This window comes from Macaca thibetana, chromosome X (genome assembly GCF_024542745.1).
Source record: "Macaca thibetana thibetana isolate TM-01 chromosome X, ASM2454274v1, whole genome shotgun sequence".
Lineage (NCBI taxonomy): Eukaryota > Metazoa > Chordata > Mammalia > Primates > Cercopithecidae > Macaca > Macaca thibetana.
Genome location: NC_065598.1, coordinates 70,533,138 through 70,554,813, shown reverse-complemented (window position 1 = coordinate 70,554,813; position 21,676 = coordinate 70,533,138). Strand labels below are relative to the sequence as shown.

The window sequence follows — 21,676 nt, the reverse complement described above, 5'->3', positions numbered from 1 at the left end:
AATTCACTGGTTGTTGGCAGAATATAGTTCTAACAGTTTGAGGGTTGCAATCTTCTAATTTTTTTTTTTTTGCTATTGTCAAGGGTTTGCTCTGTTTTTAGATGCTTCCCTCAGGTCCTAGTCATGTGTACCTCTCACAATATAGCAGCTTACTTCTTGGAAGCCAGCAGATAAATCTCTAGTCTGCTATGGGAGATTCTTATATAATGTAACATTATTATAATAGTTACTATTTCATCACCTTTGCCATAAAATGTTACCTAATCAAGACATTGATTATCCCGTCATATTTAAAGGTTACAACCACACTAAAAAAGAGGGGTTAACACTGGGGAAAGGGAAACTTGGGAGCCAAAGTTGCATTCCACTTACTGCTTTTATTGTTGAGTGTTCCTCAATTTGGATTGGTTGAATCTTATGATTAGATTAAGGTTATGCATTTTTGATGATAATACTACAGAGGACATGTTGTATCTTCTCAATGCATCATATCAGAAAATATATGATGTTGATGTGTCTTATTGCTGTTGATGTTAATTTGTTTTTTACATTTAATTTTTAATTGACAAATAGTAATTATATATATTTGTGGGGTACAAGGTGATGTTTCAATACTTGTACACATTGTGAAATGATCAAATCAGGTAATTAGCATATCTATAATCTTAAATATCATTTCTTTGTGGTGAGAACATTTAAAATCCTCCTTTTAGATATTTTGAAATATACATTACAATATTTATAGTCACTTTGCTGTGCAATATAACACCAGAATTTTTCTCCTGTCTAATTGTACCTTTGTACCCATTGACCAATGTCTCCTCTTTCCCCATTCACCTCTTTCTTCCTCAGCCTCTGGCAAACACAACTCTATTCTCTATTTCTATGAGTTTGACTTTTTAGATTCCTTATAGAAGTGAGATCATACAGTATTTGTCTCTCTGTGCCTTGCTTATTTCACATAATGTCCTCTAGATTCATCCATGTTGTTGCAAATGACAGAATTTCCTGTTTTTAAAGAGCTGAATGGTATTCCATTATGCATATATATCACTTTTAAAAATTAATTCATCTGTTGGTAGACACTTAGGTTGTTTACATATCTTGGGTATTGTGAATAATGCTGCACTGAACATGGGAGTGCAGATATCTCTTCAGCAAACTGATTTCATTTCTTTTGTTGTTTTTAGGTTTTTAAATTTTTATTTTAAGTTCCAGGATACACATTCAGGATGTGCAGGTTTGTTACATAGCTAAATGTGTCCCATGGTGATTTACTGCACCTATCAACCCATCACCTAGGTATTAAGCCCAGCATGCATTAGCTATTTTTCCTGATGCTCTCCCTCCCCCGACCCCCACAAACAGGTCCCAGTGTGTGTTTTTCCCTACCCTGTGTCTATGTATTCACATTGTTCAGCTCCCACTTATAAGTGAGAATATGCAGTGTTTGGTTTCCTGTTCCTACATTAGTTTGCTGAGAATAATGGCGTCCAGCTCCATCCATGTCCCTGCAAAGGACATGATCTTGTTCTTTTTTTATGGCTGCATAGTATTCCATGGTATATATGTACTACATTTTCTTTATCCAGTCTATCATTGATGGGCATTTTGGTTGATTTCATGTATTTGCTATTGTAAATAGTGCTGCAATGATCATATGCATGTATGTATCTTTATAATAGAATTATTTATATTCCTTTGGGTATGTACCCAGTAATGGGATTGCTGGGTCAAACGGTATTTCTGGTTCTGGTCTTTGAGGAATCACCACACTGTCTACCACAATGACTGAACTAATTTACATTTCCACCAACAGTGTAAAGGAGTTCCTGTTTCTCCGCAGCCTCACCAGCATCTGTTTTTTCTTGACTTTTTAATAATCACCATTCTGACTGATGTGAGATGGTATCTTATTGTGGTTTTTTCTTTTCTTTTTTTTTTTGAGACGGAGTCTGGCTCTGTCGCCCAGGCTGGAGTGCAGTGGCCGGATCTCAGCTCACTGCAAGCTCCGCCTCCCGGGTTTACACCATTCTCCTGCCTCAGCCTCCCGAGTAGCTGGGACTACAGGTGCCCACCACCTCGCCCGGCTAGTTTTTTTTCCTGTATTTTTTAGTAGAGACGGGGTTTCACCGTGTTAGCCAGGATGGTCTCGATCTCCTGACCTAGTGATCCACCTGTCTCGGCCTCCCAAAGTGCTGGGATTACAGGCTTGAGCCACCGCGCCTGGCCTGTGGTTTTTTTTTTTAAAGACTCTTAATTATTGAACCAGAAATTTAAAACACAAAGGTAAACTCCTTAGAAAACAAGACTGCCACACATCAAAATGGATGGGATTTGAACATATTTGAATTTAAGAGATAGTTCAAAATCCTTCAATGCATTCCTTTGTGTACAAACAAAAAATGAGCATCAGTCTCAAAGAGTTAGGGGAAAAAATCTAGAGAAAACAAAATAATAAGTCTAAAACGAGAAAGTAACATATTTTAAAACAAAATCACAATTGATAAACAAATCAAAACTCTGGTTTTCTGAACAGAAAACAGATATCCTTAACAAGTCTAGTTAAATAATGTTGAGCACCCAATTCTGTGGCTGCTCAGGGTGCCACTATGTAACCCGCATGGACCTAGGGCGGCCTGAACAAAGGGGGGCAAATGTGGGAATAAAAGACAGGAGACAAAAGAGTATATTTGGAAGGAGGGATTGGGGGCATCTTGCTTCTAGTGGATAAGGACCCTGAGCTTTACACAGCCCTCTGTATTTATTAGGCAAAAGAGATAGTGAGAAAGGGGGTGGAAGAAGGGGTCAGCTACTCAGTCCAGAGTAGGCTTGCAAGACTGCATTCCTGGATCAACAGGCTCTAGAAGTAGATAATCTTGGCGCCAGGGAGTGATTGCCTCCAGCAAACATTCTGTCAGCAGGAGCAGTGGTGAGTTTGCTCACATCCTGCATTCAAGATAAACAGTTTGCTGTTTGATCATATAGCCTCCAGTGGAATGCTGAGTTGGTCAAGTCCCACAGGCCTTTGGCTCCCTGCACATCCCCCTTTCTGTTTATGAATTAATTGGAAGAATGTAAGGCCAGGCTGGGCGGCTCTCATTGTCTGATTGGTGGTCCATCTGATTTTACAGACCATGAAAAGAAGACAGAGACAAAACAACATTACACCAAGAACTACATATAAGATGTTAATGTGGTGCTTTAGATAGGTCCAAGGGTTGAGGCTCTCCAGGCCTTGCTGGAATTCGGTCCAGTCTTCTAAAGAAGGCTGAAACTCTTGAGTTTGCCTATTTCAATCAAGAATTTTGTTTTGTAATTCACCAATATCAAAGGTGACGTTGGATGTGAAAGCTCCCTGCAAATGGGCTTTCACGAGGTCCCGCAGATACTCACTTTGCTTATATTCTAAGTTGGTTACACAAATATGAGTGTGATTAAAATGACAACGCAATTGCTGCTGCAATTGCAAGCTTTGTACTTGTTCCCCTAACCATAGAACCGTGGATTTCAACATTGGCACTTCAGTTTGTAACTCAGGGTTAATTTTATTCTGAAGTAGCCATGCTTGGTTAGCTGTACGTGTCCAGTTCTCCACGTACTGAGCTGTTTGAACAGAACTATGCAAAGCTACAGAATATATCACAACAGAAGTTATTAGTGTGACCAAGGAAACAATAGCAAAAATTATCATGCCTAAGGCTCTACGGACATGATAAGTAAGCTGAGTTAGAAGAAGTTTCATAAAATGCAAAGCAGGTGTGGCAGCCAGATTAACAGGAATCCATAGCCCAGAGATGAGACCCAAAATCATCAAAGTAGAGATATTATGTGTTTGCAATGTGCTATGATTAATGCAGTTATATAACTGACAAGATTTACAGGTCAATTGGGTATTGTTTCACTGGAGCTGGTCCTTCTTAGCTGCTAAAAAGACATAAGAATTAAAAACACAAATTGTAAATTAAGTGGTGATATTCTTTACAAATGTAATATTAGAACTGTGTCATGAGTCCACTCGGCCTTCTCTCCATCTCTGCACTCAGGCTCAGCTGACTCATGGCTTGTACCGGAGGGACCTGGCCCATGGTTGGCCACCCTGGGTTCCTCCAGTTTCCCATTCCATGGTCGCATGCACCTTGAGGGCACCCACACAGCTTGTTCATCTCCTGCAAAAACACAAGCATACCCTCTTCCCCACGTCAGTAAATCCACTAGACCTTTCCATTGTCCTTCTTCCAGGGATTTCCATAACACTTTCTAATAAACTTTCCTCTTTTCCTCTAACACTTGCCAATGTCTTTCTGCTAGAGTCTTACCAAGATCCGTACCAGGAGTCAAAAAATTTAAAGTAAATAAGGCTAAATGTAGTTTTGATTGAGGTGGTAGTTGGCCTCCTATACCCCCTTTTTGTCCTTTCAACATGCGTTGTAATGTTCGATGTGCCTGTTCTATAATGCTTTGTCCTCTAGGATTATAAGGAATTCCTGTTTTATGGGTTATAGCCCAAAGCACAAGAAATTTTGAAAAGCATGTCTAGTATAAGTAGGTCCATTGTCAGTTTTTAATTGGTTAGGTATCTCCATATGAGCAAATGATGACAGACAATGTCACTGTACATGACCAGCTGCCTCACCTGTTTGACATGTAGCATGCGGCATATGAGAATAAGTGAAACAAATTAAGCAGTTCTGGGTCTAGTGTACTTTTAACTGTAGCAATTTCTATGTGACTGGCTACATTTACAACATAAGCTGAATCACAGACAATGTTGATAGGATCTTAAGCTGTGAGCTGTAAAACCTGAATGACTGCAATTAGCTCTGAGTGTTGAGCTGAAACCCCAGAGATCATTATTGTTTTCGGACCTTTTTGGGATAAGAAATACTGGTGAATTCCAGGGGCTAACTGACTTTTCTATATGTCCTGCATTCAATTGCTCTTTTACCAACAGATGAAGTTGATCTAGCTTCTCCTGTGTTAGGGGCCATTGATCCACCCATAAGGGTTTGTCACTAAGCCATTTTAATGTTAAGGCAGTGGGCGGAGGAGAAATATCAATGACCCACAGCAGAAATCCTGACCTCCTAGCACTTTTCTATCTGTTTTTCCAGTTACTGATATTGGGTTAGGATTTCATTTTAGAAACCTCCCCAAACCTTTTCCACGGTGATATCCCATGTTCTTCAACATTTTAAATCCTGGATCATCAAAGTTTTCATTTGTACGTCTCATATCCCATGCTGTAAGTCTCGACCCCATTAATTGATGGTTATATTTGCAACATAAGGCTGGAAAGTCCAGAGTGAACTTAAGGTTGTAAAAATTCTTTAATAAATAAACAGAGTAACCTTAGCTCTCTGAGTGCTAGTAAACTCATATCAAGTGATTGAATTATGTGGGCTCTACTAGACTGCCGCTTTTCCATATTTACCAGACCCATCAGTAAACAGTGTTAAAGCATTAAGTATGGGGGAGTGCAATACCGCTTCGAATTGCCTTTTACTTAAAGGAATCCTGATGATATCAGGGTCATAACTTAGCAACTGGCTGCATTAATTATTAAGATGGCAAGCTGAAATAAGTAACAAGAAGTTTAAAAAGAAAATCTGAAAGCATCTCTAGAAGCAGAGACTTAAATAATATACTTTAACCATGTGCCTAAAGCCACAGGCAGAACAGCTTAAATCTCGTAATTGAGTTTTCAAGCTGACTAACTTTATGGACTTTAATCTGGCAAACAGTCTTGAAAACAGTGACTCACTAGCTGGGGAACTCAATTTAGGACTCTTTTAACAAGTACAAATCAAAGACTATCTGTAATCAGTGGGTTAAGACAGTCATTCATGCATGAGTTTTCACAACACTTACAACTTTTCTTCACTTTCTGAGAAGGACACGACATTTTTACCTTCTAATTTAACAAATATCATTTAATTACGTTTAAAGTTCTCCTTTAAAGGGTAATGTGTGGTTTTACATCCCTAGCTTTTAATTACTCTTAAATTCATAGTCCCTCTGTAACCTCTCTCCCTTCAGAGGTTACTGTTTTACTTAAATTGAATTTGGAAAGCTATGTTAGGGGTAGGAGAGAGATAACAGTAGCCATTATTAGAAAAGAGGTTTTTCAATTTCTTACATTTTACTAAAGTTTTAGCAGAGAATCATAGCCTGGGATGTAACACGTGAAGTTTTGCTATGGGCTGCCCTCAGAGCCAGAGGGCAGCGGTGCAGGCCCTGGGCAGTGGCCGCGTTGTACTTGCTTAGGCTTTGCCTGTGTCTGCCCCGCTCCCTCCCTCCTTTGCGGGGGCGGGGGCGGGGGCGGGGGATGGGGGGTTGGGATGCTGCCGGCCTGGGTAGACCTTGTGGGCTTGGTCGCGGCAAACTTTTCTGCTGCTGAGCCTTTTTATCTGCCAACCGCCTGCTTGGCCAAGCGGTTTCGACTTCTAATGCCTTTTTCTTATCTTTTTTTGAACATACACCTGATTGCCTTGCTGATTCTGCATTACTGAGCAGATTAAGAACTCTTCTTCTAATGCTGCCTGCTTAAGACAGGGACTGATAGCTGTAGCCTATCCTCTGTAATGTCTGTGTGTACAGCAGCACGGTTCTGTTTAGCCTGGTCTGCACACATTTCTTGCCAATTTAAATTCCATGTCAGATATGCACTAGTGGACAAGCAAGTTTGCGCCAAGTGTTTCACATCAAAGGGTAAAAGACGCATAGCACCAAACACAGATTCTAGCAATCCTAAGGGGAATGGGCTCTTTATGCCATTATTTGCCACACTTGCTTTTAATTCCTTCAACAACTTAAACTCTAGTGGAGTGTGTTCATGAATAAGCTGCTGTGGATTATTTGGATCAGGCCTTATGGAAACAGGAAAAGCGCAAGGTCCTGAGGGCTCTCCAGCTATGGCAGCAGAGCATAAAATTCTTTGTATCAGGGTCTCTATTCCTGCCACTGAAGGAGGCGGTACAGATGTTTCTGCAACTGGAGGAGGTAGTATAGGCCAATTTTATCCTCCCTCTTCTGTTTTTTATTTTCTATTGGAGCTGTGGGTGGGTAATACTATTTTTAGTTTTTTGATGTACCTTCATACTATTATCTAAAATGACTGTACTAATTTACAATATCACCGATGGTGTGCTAGTGTTACCTTTTCTCCACATCCTCACTGACATTTATCTTTCATCTTTTTGATAATAGGCTAACAGGTGGAGGTGATATCTTGTGGTTTTGATTTGCACTTATCTAATGATTAGAAATGTTGAGCATTTTTAAATATATCTGATGCCATTTGTATGTCTTTTGAGAAATGTTTATTTGAGTCCTTTACCCATTTTCTAAAAGGGTTATTTGTTTTCTTGTTATTGAGTAGTTTGAGTTCCTTGTAGGTTTTGGATATATTACTTTCTTATTCAATGTATGATTTGCAGACATTTTCTCCCAATCCCTGGGTTTTTCCCCTCACTCAATTGTTTCCTTTGCAGTACAGAAGCTTTTTAGCTTATTCCAATCTTGTTTGTCTAATTTTGCTTTTGTTACTTGTGCTTTTGGTGTCATATCCAAGGAATCTCTGCCCACGTGAGTGTCATGGAAATTTCCTCCTATGTTTTCTTCTAGTAGTTATATAGTTTCAGGTTTTATGTTTAAGTCTTTAATCCATTTTGAGTTGATTCTTGTATAAGGAGTGAGATAATGGCTCATTTTCATTCTTTTTTATGTGGATATCCAGTTTTTTCAGTGGCATTTATTGAAGCAACTGTCTTTTACCCATTGCACGTTCTCGGTATTTTTGTTCAAAACCAATTGACCATAGATGCGTAGGTTTATTTCTGGGATGTTTATCTTATTCCACTGGTTGATATGTCTGGTTTTTTTTGACAGAGTCTCCCTCTGTCACCCAGGCTGGAGTGCAATGGTGTGATCTTGGCTCACTGCAACCTCAGCCTCCTGGGTTCAAGCGAGTCTCCTGCCTCAGCCTCCGAGTAGCTGGGACTACCAGCACGTGCCACCACACCTGGCTAATTTTTTTTTTTTTTTTTTTTTTTTTTTTTTTTTTTTTTAGTTGAGACGGGGCTTCACCATGTTAGCCAGGATGGTCTCCATCTCCTGACCTTGTGATCCACCTGCCTCGGCCTCTCGAAGTGCTGGCATTGCAGGCATGAGCCACTGTGCCTGGCCTGATGTGTCTGTTTTTATGCCAGTAGCATGTTGTTTTAATTACTATAGATTTATAATATATTTTGAAATCTGGTAGTGTGATGCCTCTAGCTAGCTTTGTTGTTTTTGGTCAATAGTGCTTTGGCTATTTAGTTTTTATTGTGGTTCTATGCAAATTATAGGATTGTTTTTTCTATTTATGTTAAGACTGATATTATATATATCTATATATTTTTTGAGACAGAGTCTCACTGTGTCACCCAGGCTGGAGTGCAGTGGCATGATCTCAGTTCACTGCAACTCCGCCTCATGGGTTCAAGCAATTCTCCTGCCTCAGCCTCCCAAGTAGCTTGGATTACAGGCTCCCACAACCATGCCTGGCTAATTTTTACATTTTTAGGTAGAGACTGGTTTTTCCATGTTGGCCAGGCTGGTCTCAAACTCCTGACCTCAAGTGATCTGCCCACCTCGGCCTCCGAAAGTGCTGGGATTACAGACGTGAGCCATCATACCTGGCTAAGATATTAGAATTTTAATAGAGAATTCATTGAATCTGTACATCACCTTGAGTAGTATGGATATTTTAACAATATTAATTTTTATAATTCATGAACAGAAGATATCTTTCCATTTGTTTGCATCCTCTTTAATTTTTTTTCATTGACGTTTTAAAGTTTTCAGTATATAGATCTTTCACTTCCTTGGTTAAATTTACTCCTAAGTATTTTTTGATACTATTATAAATGGAATTGTTTTCTTAATTTCTTTTTCAATTCATTGTTAGTGTATAGAAATGCTACTAATTTTTGTAACTTGATTTTGTATCCTGCAATTATACCGAATTCATTTATCAATTCTAGCAGTTTTGGCAAAATCTTCAGGATTTTCTGTATATAAATTCGTGTCATCAGCAAACAGATACTTTATCACTTTATCATTTTCTATTTGGATGCCTATGCCTTTTGTTTACTCTGTCTAATTGCTTTGGCTAGGGCTTCTATTACTATGTTGAAAAGAAGTGGTGAGAGTGGGCATCCATGTCTTTTCCTTCTCTTAGAGGAAAAGCCTTTGACTTTTCACCATTGAGTATGATGTTAGGTGTGAGCTTTTACTATATGACTTTTCTTTATGTGTTGAGGAACAGTCTTTCTATACCTAATTTGTTGAGAGCTTTTATCATGAAAGAATGTTGAACTTTGTCAAATTCTTTTTCTGCATTTATGCAGATGATCATATGGTTTTTGTCCTTTATTCTGTAATATGGTGAATCACATTTACTGATTTGAATATGTTGAACCAACCTTGTATCCCTGAGATAAATCTCACTTGATCATGGTGAATTATCCTTTTAATGTACTGTTGAATATGGTTTGCTAGTATTTGTTGAGGAATTTGGCATTTATGTTTATCAGTGATATTGCACTGTAAGGTTTTTCTTTCTTGTAGTGTCTGTCTGGCTTTGGTGTCAAGGTGATGCTGGCCTCATAGAATGAGTATGGAAGTATTTTCTCCTATTCAACCTTTTGGAAGAGTTTGAGAAGGATTAGTATTAGTTCTTATTTACATGTTTTGTGGAATTCAGTCATGAAGCCATCTGGTCCTGACCTTTATCTTGACAGGAGACTTTATGACTGATTCAATCTCCCTACTCATTATTGGTCTGTTGAGATAATCAGTTTCTTCTTAGTTCAGTCTTGGTAGGTTTTATGTTTCTAGAAATGTATCCATTTTTTCTAGGTTTTCCCCTTTGTTGACGTGTAATTATTTATAGTTTTCTCTGATTATCCTTCGTATTTTTGTGTTATGAGTTTTAATGTCCCTTCTTTCATTCATGATTTTATTTGAGTCTTCTCTCTTTTTGTTAGTCTAGTTAAAGTTTGTCAAATTCATTTAGCTCTACCAAATACTTTTAGTTTCATTGATCTTTTCTTACATTTTTTAAATTGATACATAATACTGTACAAATGTATGGTGTATATATGATATTTTGATACATGCATACAATGTATAATGATCAAATCAGGGTAATTCAGATAATTATTGCTTGAAACATTTAACATTTTTTGTGTTGGAAACATTTCAAATCTTCTAGTCTAGCTGTTTTGAAATATACAATACATTCTTGAAACTATAGTCACATGATGTTAAGGGAAATAATCCAGGCACAGAAAGACAAATATCACATGATCACATTCATATGTGGGAGCTAAATAATGTGATCTCATGGAGATAGTGAGTAAATTAATGGTTACCAGAGGCTGGGAAGAATGGGAGTGGGGAAGGAGGGGATAAAGAGAGTTTGATTAATGCATTGCAAAAATACTGTTTCATTGATTTTTTTTTTTTTTTTTTTGCTAATGAAATAAGAAAGCCTTTACTTTTTTCTCCTTGATAACTAATGTTTCTTTTTTTTATTTTTTTATTTTTACTTTTTATTTTTTATTATTATACTTTAAGTTCTAGGGTACATGTGCATAATGTGCAGATTTGTTACATATGTATACTTGTGCCACGTTGGTTCTATTGTTCTTCTAGACTCTAGTTCATTTATTTCTGCTCTGATTTTTGTTTTGTCATTTCTTCTTCTAATGTTGGGTTTAGTTTGTTCTTCTTTTTCTAATATTTGAGGTGTAGCATTAGGTTATTTAGTTGAGATTTTTTTTTTGATTTAATATTTATTGATATAAAATTTCCTCTTAGAACTACTTTTGCCACATCTCTTAAGTTTTGGTATGTTGCGTCTCCTTTTTTGTTAGTCTCAAGATATTTTAAAATTTCTTCTTTGCCCTAATATTAATATTTTCTCAGGAGCATATTGTTTAATTTTCACATATTTGTTAATTTTCCGTGGTTTTTTTTTTCAGGTTCATAATTTATTGTACAAATTGAATTATCACATGATGAGTTGGCATTAGCTTCTCCAGGCATGGAAACTTAACAGAAGAGATTAAGAACTATAGACAGTTTAAAATCCATTTATGTTGCTTTCACAGCCGGAGTTTTTTTGGACCTTAACTTGAAATATAAGATAATCAAAGCAATGCTTCTGTATGTGGCCAGTACACAATTCATTCTACCTGTGAGAGTATAAGAGTTGAAATATTTTTTAATACCACTGAACTGTTATTGTGCATCACTTTCTCACCTGCCATTATTTCAATCTCCCAAAGCTGTAAATTCTGCCAATTTTCCATGGTTCTTTATGTTATGCATTTCTAGTTTTATAACATTGTCTTTGGAAAACATACTTAATATAATTTCAGTCTTCTTAAATTTGTTAAGACTTGTTCTGTGGCCTACTACACACACACATATATATACAAACACATGCATACATATTTTTAGAGATAGGGTCTCACTATGTTGCCCAGGCTGGCCTTGAACTTCTGGGCTGGGCTCAAATGATCCTCCCACCTCAGCCTTCCAAAGTGCTGGGATTACAGGCATGAGCTATTGTGCCTGGCCTGTGGCCTATTATATACTCTATCCAGAAGAATGTATCATGTGCATTGAGAAGAATGTGTATTCTGTTGCTGTTGGGTTGAACGTTCCATATGTCTGTTAGGTTTATTTGGTCTAAAGTAGGTCAAGTTCAATGTATCCTTATTGATTTTCTCTCTAGATGATCTGTCCAATGTTGAAAGTGAAATATTGAAGTTTCCTCCTATTATTGCACTGCAGTTTTTGTCTCCCTTTGAATGTCTTAATTATTGCTGTACATATATTTTAAGTGCTATAATGTTGGGTGCATATAAATTTACAATTGCTACATCCTCTCAATATATTTACTCGTTTATTACTATATAATGACATTTTTCATCTCTTTTTATAGTTTTTTTCCCCTAAAGTCTTTTTTTTTTTTTTTGAGACAGTCTCACTCTGTCACCCAGGCTAGAGTGCAGTGGCATGATCTCAATTAACTGCAACCTCTGCCTCCTGGTTTCAATCAATTCTCTCCTGCCTTAGCCTCCCAAGTAGCTGAGATTATAGGTGCCCACCACCATGCCTGGATAATTTTTTTGTATTTTTAGTGGAGATGGGATTTCACCATGTTGGCCAGTCTGGTCTCTAACTCCTGACTTCAGGTGATCCACCCAGCTCAGCCTCCAAATATGTTGGGATTACAGGCATGAGCCACCACACCTGGCCCTTAAAGTCTATTTTGTCTCAAATAATTGTAGCTACCCCTATTCTCTTTTTGTTAGACTATCATTTTCCATTTCTTCACATTATGTCTGAGTTTCCTTTAAGGTGAAGTGAGTCTCATGGAGGTAGCATATATTTGGGTCTTGTTTTTAAGCCATTCTGCTATTCTTTTTTATTGGAAAATTTAATTGATTTATGTTTAAAGTAATTATTAATAAGGACTTACTAGTGCCATTATGTTAATTATTTTTTATTGTTTTGTAAATCCTTTGTTCCTTTTTTTTTTCTCTCTTTTTGTAATTTGATGGCTGTCTGTAGTAATATGCTTTGGATATTTTCTTTTTATGTTTTGTGTATCTATTATAGACTTTTGTGGTTACCATGAAGCTTACATAGAACATCTTATACTGGCCAGGCGTGGTGGCTCACACCTGTAATCCCAGAACTTTGGGAGGCTGAGGTGGGTGGATCACCTGAGGTCAGAAGTTTGAGACCAACCGGGCCAACAGATTGGCCCCGTCTCTACCAAAACCCTGTCTCTACCAAAAATATAAAAATTAACTAGGCTTGGTGGTGCACACCTGTAGTCCCAGCTACTTGGGAGGCTGAGGCAGGATAATCACTTGAACCCGGGAGACTGAGGTTGCAGTGAGCCAAGATTGCACCACTACACTCCAGCCTGGGAGACAGAGTGAGACTCCATCTCAAAAAAAAAAAAAAAAAAAAAAAAAAAAAGAAAACAAAAAATATCATCTTATAACAGGCTATTTTAAGTTGATAAAAAATGTCATAGGTATGAGCTGAGAGGCGTGAAAAATAATAACAATAATAACAATTTTGATTACATATACAGATTCTACAATTTTACTCCCCTTCCTCTCATGTTTTATGTTTCTGATGGCAAACTTTACATCTTTTTATAATTTGTATCCCTTAACAAATTCTTGTAGCTTTAATTGTTTTAATAGCTTCATGTTTCAATATTTATACTAAATATCATTGATTTATGCACTCCAATTACTCTATTAGAGTGTTTTGAATTTGACAATGTATTTACTTTTACCAGTGGGTCTTATGCTTCCATATGTTTTCACATTAATAATTAGGATCTTCTTCCTTCAGCCTTAAGAACTCCCTTTAACGTTTCTTGTAAGGCAGGTCTAGTAGTGATAAACTCTCTCAGCTTTTGATTGAGAAAGTCTTTATCACCTCTTGGTTTTTAAAAGACAAGATTGCTGGTTATAATATTCTTGGTTGACAGTTTTTTTTTTCTTTAAGCTTTTAAAATATATCATCCCATTCCCTTCTGGCCTGCAATGTTTCTGCTAAGAAATTCACTGATAGTCTTATAGTTGTTTCCTTACATGTAATGATTCACTTTTCCTTTGCTGTTTTCAGTGCTCTCTTTTTGTCTTTAACTTTGGATAATTTCATTATGCTACGTTTTGGTGTGAGTGTCCTTAGATTTATCTTATTTGGTGTCCTTTGAGATTTCAGATTCAGGCTTTCTATTTCCTTTTCCAGGCTTGTGATGTTTTCTGCCATTATTTCTTTGAATATGTTTTTCATCCCTTTCTCTCCTCTCCTTCTGGCATATCAGTGATGCATAAGTTGTTCAGCTTGATGGTTTCACATAAGTCCCTTAAGCTTTCTTCACTGTTTTTCACTCTTTTTCCCTCTTTTTCCTTTCTTTCCCTCAGATTGGATGATTTTCAGTGACCTGTCTTTGAGTTCACTGATCCTTTCTTCTTATTGATGTAGTCTACTGTTTAGCTCCTTCTACTGCAATTTTCAATTTATTCATAATATTCCTCCAGATTTATGATTTCTGTTTGGTACTCTTCTCTACTTTCTATTTGTGGAAGTTCTTAATTTATTCTTGTATTGCTTTGTTGACTTTGGTGAGCATCTTTATGGCCATTATTTTGAGTTCTCTGTCAAGTAAATAACATTACTTTACTCAGGTTGGTTTCTGGAGATTTTATTTAGTTCTTTTGTTTGGACCATATTCCCCTGTTTTAAAATATTTCTTGACTTTTCATGTTGGTTGCTGTGCATTAGCTAATACCACTATGTCTCCCAGTCTTGTCAGACTGGCTCCATATAGGAGAAGGGCATTGCCAATCCATCCAGCCAAAGATTTTAAGGTGCTTCTTAAATCTTTGTGTTTGTCCAGGCTGCTGTCTTTGTTTTTGGTGCCCACCTGGAGCTTAGGATATGCCATATCCTTTCAGTACTTTAAGTTCAGAAAGGTAGGAGCCAGACTCTCTAGATGTAGCTAAAATGGTTGGAGTATTGGCTCTATGTTTCAGTTACTTATATCTTTACAGTGAAGCTGAGCATGGATGTTAATCTCCCACTCTGTCTGCACTAAGCCAGGTAGTGGATGTGTGGCAAAATTCGATTTCATGTTCAGGCTGCACCCTCTGATCCTAAGGAGATAGCTGCTGGATGTGAACCCATCGTATGTCCACCTCTTTGTTTTTTGTTGTCCAGGGTCACTAAGGAATACAAAGCTTCATTAACTCTCAGAGATAGTTTGTTAAGAAGATAGTCTTTTGGGTGGGAGTATAGAAGTTGTGGCACCCAGTGCATGGCCAAACTTCTTCCAGGAAGAATGGCAGGCCTGGGGTGAGCCAGAGAAAAGGCTCAGGAACTGCCAAGCTCTGGCTGCAGCTGCCAGTGGGCTATTGTTTGTTTGCCTCATTGGCTCCCCAGTGCAAGTTTATTAGAACTCAGGCTGTCAAGTAGCCACTGGGAGTGTGTGCGATACACCCCTTATGGAGAGAAAATGGGAGCTGCATATTCCTGCCCCTTTTTTGCACTGCTCTAAGAGGGTGTCATTTGTAAATATGTTTGCATACCTGTTAAGACCACATCTTTGTTCTGTCATCTAAGGAGACTCATGTATGCCTAATGCTTTCTCCTCCCAGAGCTAAGAAGTTTAGGATTGAGTTCTTTGGGAGGGTGCTGTAAAAGTTGTGACACTAGGCCGGGTGCGGTGGCTCACGCCTGTAATCCCAGCACTTTGGGAGACTGAAACGGGCGGATCACGAGGTCAGGAGTTCGAGACCAGCCTGGCCAACATGGTGAAACCCCCGTCTCTACTAAAAATACAAAACAAACAAACAAACAAACCCCCCCCCCCCCAAAAAAAAGTTGTGACACTAGATGAGTGGCACAGACCTCTTCCAGGGAGAAACAGGGAGTTGCATTTTATTTTTTGACATGGAGTCTTGATGTGTTGCCTGGGCTGGCCTCAAACTCCTATGCTCAAATTATCTTCTCATTTAAGCCTTAGCTGGGACTGCATGCACATGACACCACACCTGGAAGGAGCTGCATTTTAAAATTAAAATTGTAGATTCAGGGGATACACGTGCAGTTTGTTACATGGATATATTGCATGATGCTGAGGTTTAGGCTTCAATTGATCCCATCACCCAAATAGTAAATATAGAAACCAACAAATAGTTTTTCAACCCTCCTTCCCCTCTTTTGGAGTCTCCAGTGTCTATTGGTCCCATCTTTATATCCATGTGTGCCCAGTGGTTTGTTCCCACTTATAAGAGAGAACATAAGGCTGGGTGTGGTGGCTCAAGCCTGTAATCCCAGCACTTTGGGAGGCCGAGGTAGGCAGATCACAAGGTCAATAGATTGAGACCATCCTGGCCAACATGGTGAAACACCGTCTCTACTAAAAATACAAAAATTAGCTGGGTGTGGTGGCACTTGCCTATAATCCCAGCTACTTGGGAGGCTGAGGCAGAAGAATCACTTAAACCTGCAAGGCGGAGGTTGCAGTGAGCCGAGATCGTGCCACTGCACTCCAGCCTGGTGACAGAGTGAGACTCCATCTCAAAACAAAACAACAAAAAAGAGAGAGAGCATATAATATTTGGTTTCCTATTTTTGTATTAATTCACTCAGGATAATGACCTCTAACTGCATCCATGTTGCTGCAAAGGACATAATTTCATTCTTTTTTATGGCTGCATAGGGTTCCATGGTATATAAGTACCATATTTTCTTTATCCAATCCACCACTGATGGGCACCTAGGTTGATTCCATATCTCTGCTATTGTGAATAGTGCTGCGATAAACATACAAGTGCATGTGTCTTTTTGGTAGAACAATTTATTTCATTTGGATATGTATTATTTTATTTTGCATTATTGTAAAGGAATACCTGAGCCTGGGTAACTTATAAAGAAAATAGGTTTATTTTGGCTCATAGTTCTACAAACTACAAGAAGAATGGAGCCATGATCTGCTCTGGTAAGGGCCTCAGGAAGCTTAAAATCATGGCAAAAGGTGAAGGGGAAAAAGGTACATCACATGGTGACAGAGGAAGCAAGAGAGAGAGAGCCAAAGAAATGCTAGGCTTTTTTCAACCACCAGCTCTCATATGAACCAATAGAGCAAGAATTCACCCACAACCATGAGGAAGACACGTAGACATTCATATGAGAGATCTGCCATCATGACCAAAACACCTCCCACCAGCCCTTACCTCCAACATTGGGTGGTGGGGGGGTGGTGGTCATATTTCAGTATAAAATTTGGAAGGGAAAAATATCCGAATGATATCATGTATATACCCAGTAATGAGATTGCTGGGTAGAATGGTAATTCTATTTTTATTTGTTTGAGAAATCTCAAAACTGCTTTCCACAGGAGCTAAACCAATTTACCATCCCACTAACAGTGTATAAGCATTCCCTTTTCTCTACAACTTTGCCAACATCTTTTACTTTTTGACTTTTTATTGATAGCCAATCTGACCTGTATGAAATAGTATCTCATTGTGGTTTTGATTTACATTTCTCTGGTGTTAGTGATGTTGAGCATTTTTTAAAATACATTTGTTGGCTACATGTATGCCTTCCTTTAAGAAATGCCTGTTCATGTCTTTTGCCTACTTTTTAATGGGGTTATTTGTTTTTGCTTGTTGACTTGTTTCTGTTTCTTATAGGTTCTGGGTTTCAGTCCTTTGTCAGTCACAAAGTTTTCAAACATTTTCTTCCCATTCAGTAGGGTATTTGTTTACTCTGTTGAGAGTTTCTCTTGCTTTTCAGAAGCTCTCTAGTTTAATTCAGTCTCAATTGTCAGTTTTCACTTGTGTTACATTTGCTTTTGAGGACTTAGTAATAAATTCTTTGCCTAGGTCAATATCTAGAAGAGTATTTCCTAAGTTTTATTCTAGGACTGTCTTAGTTTGAGGTCTTACATTTAAGTCTTTAATCCATCTTGAGTTAATTTTTGCATATGGTGAGAAGTAGGAATCAAGTTTCATTCTTCTGCATATGATTAGTTATGTTTCCAAGCACCATTTATTAAACAGGATGTCCTTTCCCCACTGCTTGTTTTTGTCAGCTTTGTCAAACATCATTTGGTTGTAGGTGTGTGGCCTTATTTCTGCATTCTCTACTCATTCCATTGGTCCATGCATCTATTTTTGTACCAATCCCATGATGTTTTGCTTACTGTAGCCTTGTAGTATAGTTTGAAGTCAGGTAATGTGATGCCTCCAGCTTTCTTCTTTTTGCTGAGGACTGCTTTGGTTATTTGGGTTCTTTTTGAATTCATATGAGTTTTAGAATGGTCTTTTTTTCTGATTCTGTGAGAAAAGACGTGGTAGTTTGATAGGATTTGCATTGACTCTCTAGATTGCTTTGGTCAGTATGGACATTTTAATGATATTGATTCTTCCAATTCATGAGCATGGAATATTTTTCCATTTGTATCATCTCTGATTTCATTCAGCAGTATTTGGTAGTTCTCCTTTTGGAGATTTTTCATCTTATCGGTTAGATATATTTTTAGATATTTTTGTGGCCGTTTTAAGTGGGATTGCATTTTTATGTGGTTTTCAATTTGAATGTCATTGTTGTATAGAAATGCTACTAATTTTTGTACACTGATTTTATATCCTTAAACTTGGCTAAAATCATTTGTCAGGTATATGAGTCCTTTGGAGAAACCTTTAAGGTTTTCTAGGTATAGAATTATATCATCAGTGAAGAGAGAAAATTTGACTCCCTCTTTGAATGTGTTTTATATCTTTCTCTTGCCTGGTTTCTCTGGCTAGGACTTCCAGCACTATGTTGAAAAGGAGTGGTGAGATATTCTTGTGTTGTTCCACTTCTCAAGGAGAATGATTCCAGCTTTTGTCCATCCGGTATGATGTAGGCTTTGCCTTTTTCATAGATGGCTCTTATCATTTTGAGGTATGTTCCTTTGATGCCTAGCTTGTTGAGAATTTTTTGTTTTTTGTTTTTTTTAAATGAAAGAATATTGGATTTTATTGAATGCTTCTTCTATATCTATTGAGATAATTTAGTTTTTGTTTTGAATTCTCTTTGTGGTGAATCATATTTACTGATCTGCATATGTTGCACCATCTTTTCATCTCAGGAATAAATCCTACTTGATTATGGCAGGTTATCTCTTTGATGTGCTGCTCAATTCAGTTTGCAAGTATTTTCTGAGGATTTTTGCATTTTTGATTTGGTTCTCAGCTTGAATGTTATTGTTGTATAGAAATGGTATTAACATTTGTATGTTTATTTTGTATCCTGAAACCTAATTAAGTTGTTTGTCAAGTCTAGGAGGCTTAGAGGAATATTTAAGGTTTTCTAGGTATAGATATGTATCATCAGTGAAGAGAGATTATTCGTCTTCATCTCTTCCTATTTGGATGCCTTTTCTTTCTTTCTGCTTCCCTTTCTTCTTGATTTTTCATCAGGGATATTGTTCTATCATTTTCTTTTCGTGTGTGTCTTTGTCAGATTTTGGTATCAGAATGATATTGGTTTCACGGAATGAGTTAGGAAGGAATCCCTCCTCAAATTTTTAAAACAGTTTCGGTAGGATTAGTACCAGCTCTTCTTTGTATGTGGTAGAATTCAGCTGTGAAAGCATCTGGTCTAGAGATTTTTTTTTTTTTTTTTTTTTTGGATGGTAGGTTTTTTATTACTGATTCAATTTTATAAGTAACTGTTGGTCTGTTCAGGAATTCTATTTCCTCCTGCTTCAATCATGAGAGGTTTTGTCTTTCTAGGAATTTTGGCATTTCCCTTAGATTTTCTAGTTTGTTTGCATAGAAATATTCACAGTAGTCTCTGAGGGTTTTCTGTATTTCTGCAGGATTAGTTGTAACGTCACCTTTGTCATTTGTGATTATGCTTACTTGCATCTTCTCTCTTATTTTATTTTATTTTTGAGACGGAGTCTCACTCTGTTGCCCAGGCTGGATTTCAGTGGCGTAATCTTGGCTCACTGCAACCTCTGCCTCCTGGGTTCAAGCCATTCTCCTGCCTCAGCCTCTGGAGTAGCTAGGATTACAGGCCCATGCCACCACACCCAGCTAATTTTTGTATTTTTAGTAGAGACAGGGTTTGCCATGTTGGTCAGGCTGGTCTCGAACTCCTGACCTCAAGTGATTCACCAGCCTCGGCCTCCCAAAGTGCTGGGATTAAGGCGTGAGCCACCGTGCCTGGCCCCACCTAGTTAGATTTTCATAAAAGAGAGAGAAAGTCTGGATTACACACCTGTAATCCCAACACTTTGGGAGGCAGAAGCAGGTGGATCACCTGAGGTCAGGAGTTCAAGACCAGCCTGGCCAACATGGTGAAACCCGTATCTCCTAAAAAATACAAAAATTAGCTGGGTGTGATGGCAGCCGCCTGTAATCCCAGCTACTCGGGAGGCTGAGGCAGGGAGAATTGCTTGAACCCTGTAGGCGGAGGTTGCAGTGAGCCGAGATAGCGCCACTGTACTCCAAACTGGGCGACAGTGCGAGACTCCGCACCAAAAACAAACAAACAAACAAAACAACAACAACAAAATTCTAGCTAGGGCAGAGCTGGTGGGGACCGAGCGAGTGCCTCAGTCTCCTTCTCCTCTCCTCGCCTGGCCTCGTGGTCTTCTCCCAGCAGCCAGACAGGAACTATATAATCCCGGAAGTTCCGGGGCTTTGCTGTGTGGGATAAACAGCAATGGCGAGGCTGCTGCTCCGAGAACAACAGCCACAGCATTAGGAGCAGGAGCGGCAGCAGCAGCAGCGGCCTCCCCGACCCAGGTCCCCGCAGTCACCGACTCATCCCCTGGGGCGGACGGAGGGGGCGGTGGCAGCGACGGCAGCCACGGCAGCGATGGCTGGGCAGCCATGGCAGTGGTGGCACAGCTGGACTAAACAGGTCACCTGCAGGTATTTTATGCATGGGGTTTGTAAGGACGAAGGTAACTGTGGATACTCGCATGACCTCTCTGACAGTCCGTATGGTGTAGTGTGCAAGTATTTTCAGTAAGGGTAATGTGTTTATGGTGACCGCTGCAGATATGAACATAGCAAGCCATTGAAACAGGAAGAAGCAACTGCTACAGAGCTAACTACAAAGTCATCCCTTGCTGCTTCCTCAAGTCTCTCATCCATAGGCGAAATGAATACAAGCGAAGATGAGTGAAGAAATTCAAACTTTGCAACTGTAGGAGCAGGTTCAGAGGACTGGGTGAATGCTATTGAGTTTGTTCCTGGGCAACCCTACTGTGGTCTTATGGGGCCTTCCTGCACGGAAGCACCCCTGCAGGGCCCAGTGACCAAGGAAGAATCAGAGGAAAAGCAAAATGCCTTGGAAACAAAGAAGCAGCTGTGCCCCCATGCTGCGGTGGGAGAGTGCTGATATGGGGATAACTGTGTGTATCTCCACGGAGATTCATGTGACATGTGTGGGCCACAGGTCCTGCATCCAATGGATGCTACGCAGAGATCACAGCATGTAAAATCGTGCATTGAGGCACATGAGAAAGACATAGAGCTCTCATTTGCTCTGCAGCACAGCAAAGACATGGTGTGCGGGATCTGCATGGAGGTGGTCTATGAGAAAGCCAACCCTAGCGAGCGCTGCTTTGTGGTCCTCTCCATCTGCAACCACACCTACTGTCTCAAGTGCATTTGCACATGGAGGAGGGCTAAGCAATTTGAGAGCAAGATCATAAAGTCCTGCCCAGAATACCAGATAACATCTAACTTTGTCATTCCAAGTGAGTACTGGGTGGAGGAGAAAGAAGAGAAGCAGAAACTCTTCAGACATACAAAGAGACAATGAGCAACAAGGCATGCAGGTATTTTGATGAAGGATGTGGGAGCTGCCCATTTGGAGGGAACTGTTTTTTTTTTTTTTTTTTTTGAGACGGAGTCTCGCTGTGTCTCCCAGGCTGGAGTGCAGTGGCGCGATCTCGGCTCACTGCAAGCTCCGCCCCCTTGGTTCACGCCATTCTCCCGCCTCAGCCTCCCAAGTAGCTGGGACTACAGGCGCCCGCTACCACGCCCGGCTAATTTTTTGTATTTTTAGTAGAGAC

General features: G+C 39.0%; 1 pseudogene; it reads left to right on the top strand.

The window, feature by feature from the left end:
• The first annotated feature begins 20,483 nt into the window (after positions 1-20,483).
• Positions 20,484-21,431, top strand: LOC126946305 (E3 ubiquitin-protein ligase makorin-1-like; annotated as a pseudogene).
• Positions 21,432-21,676: the final 245 nt, after the last annotated feature.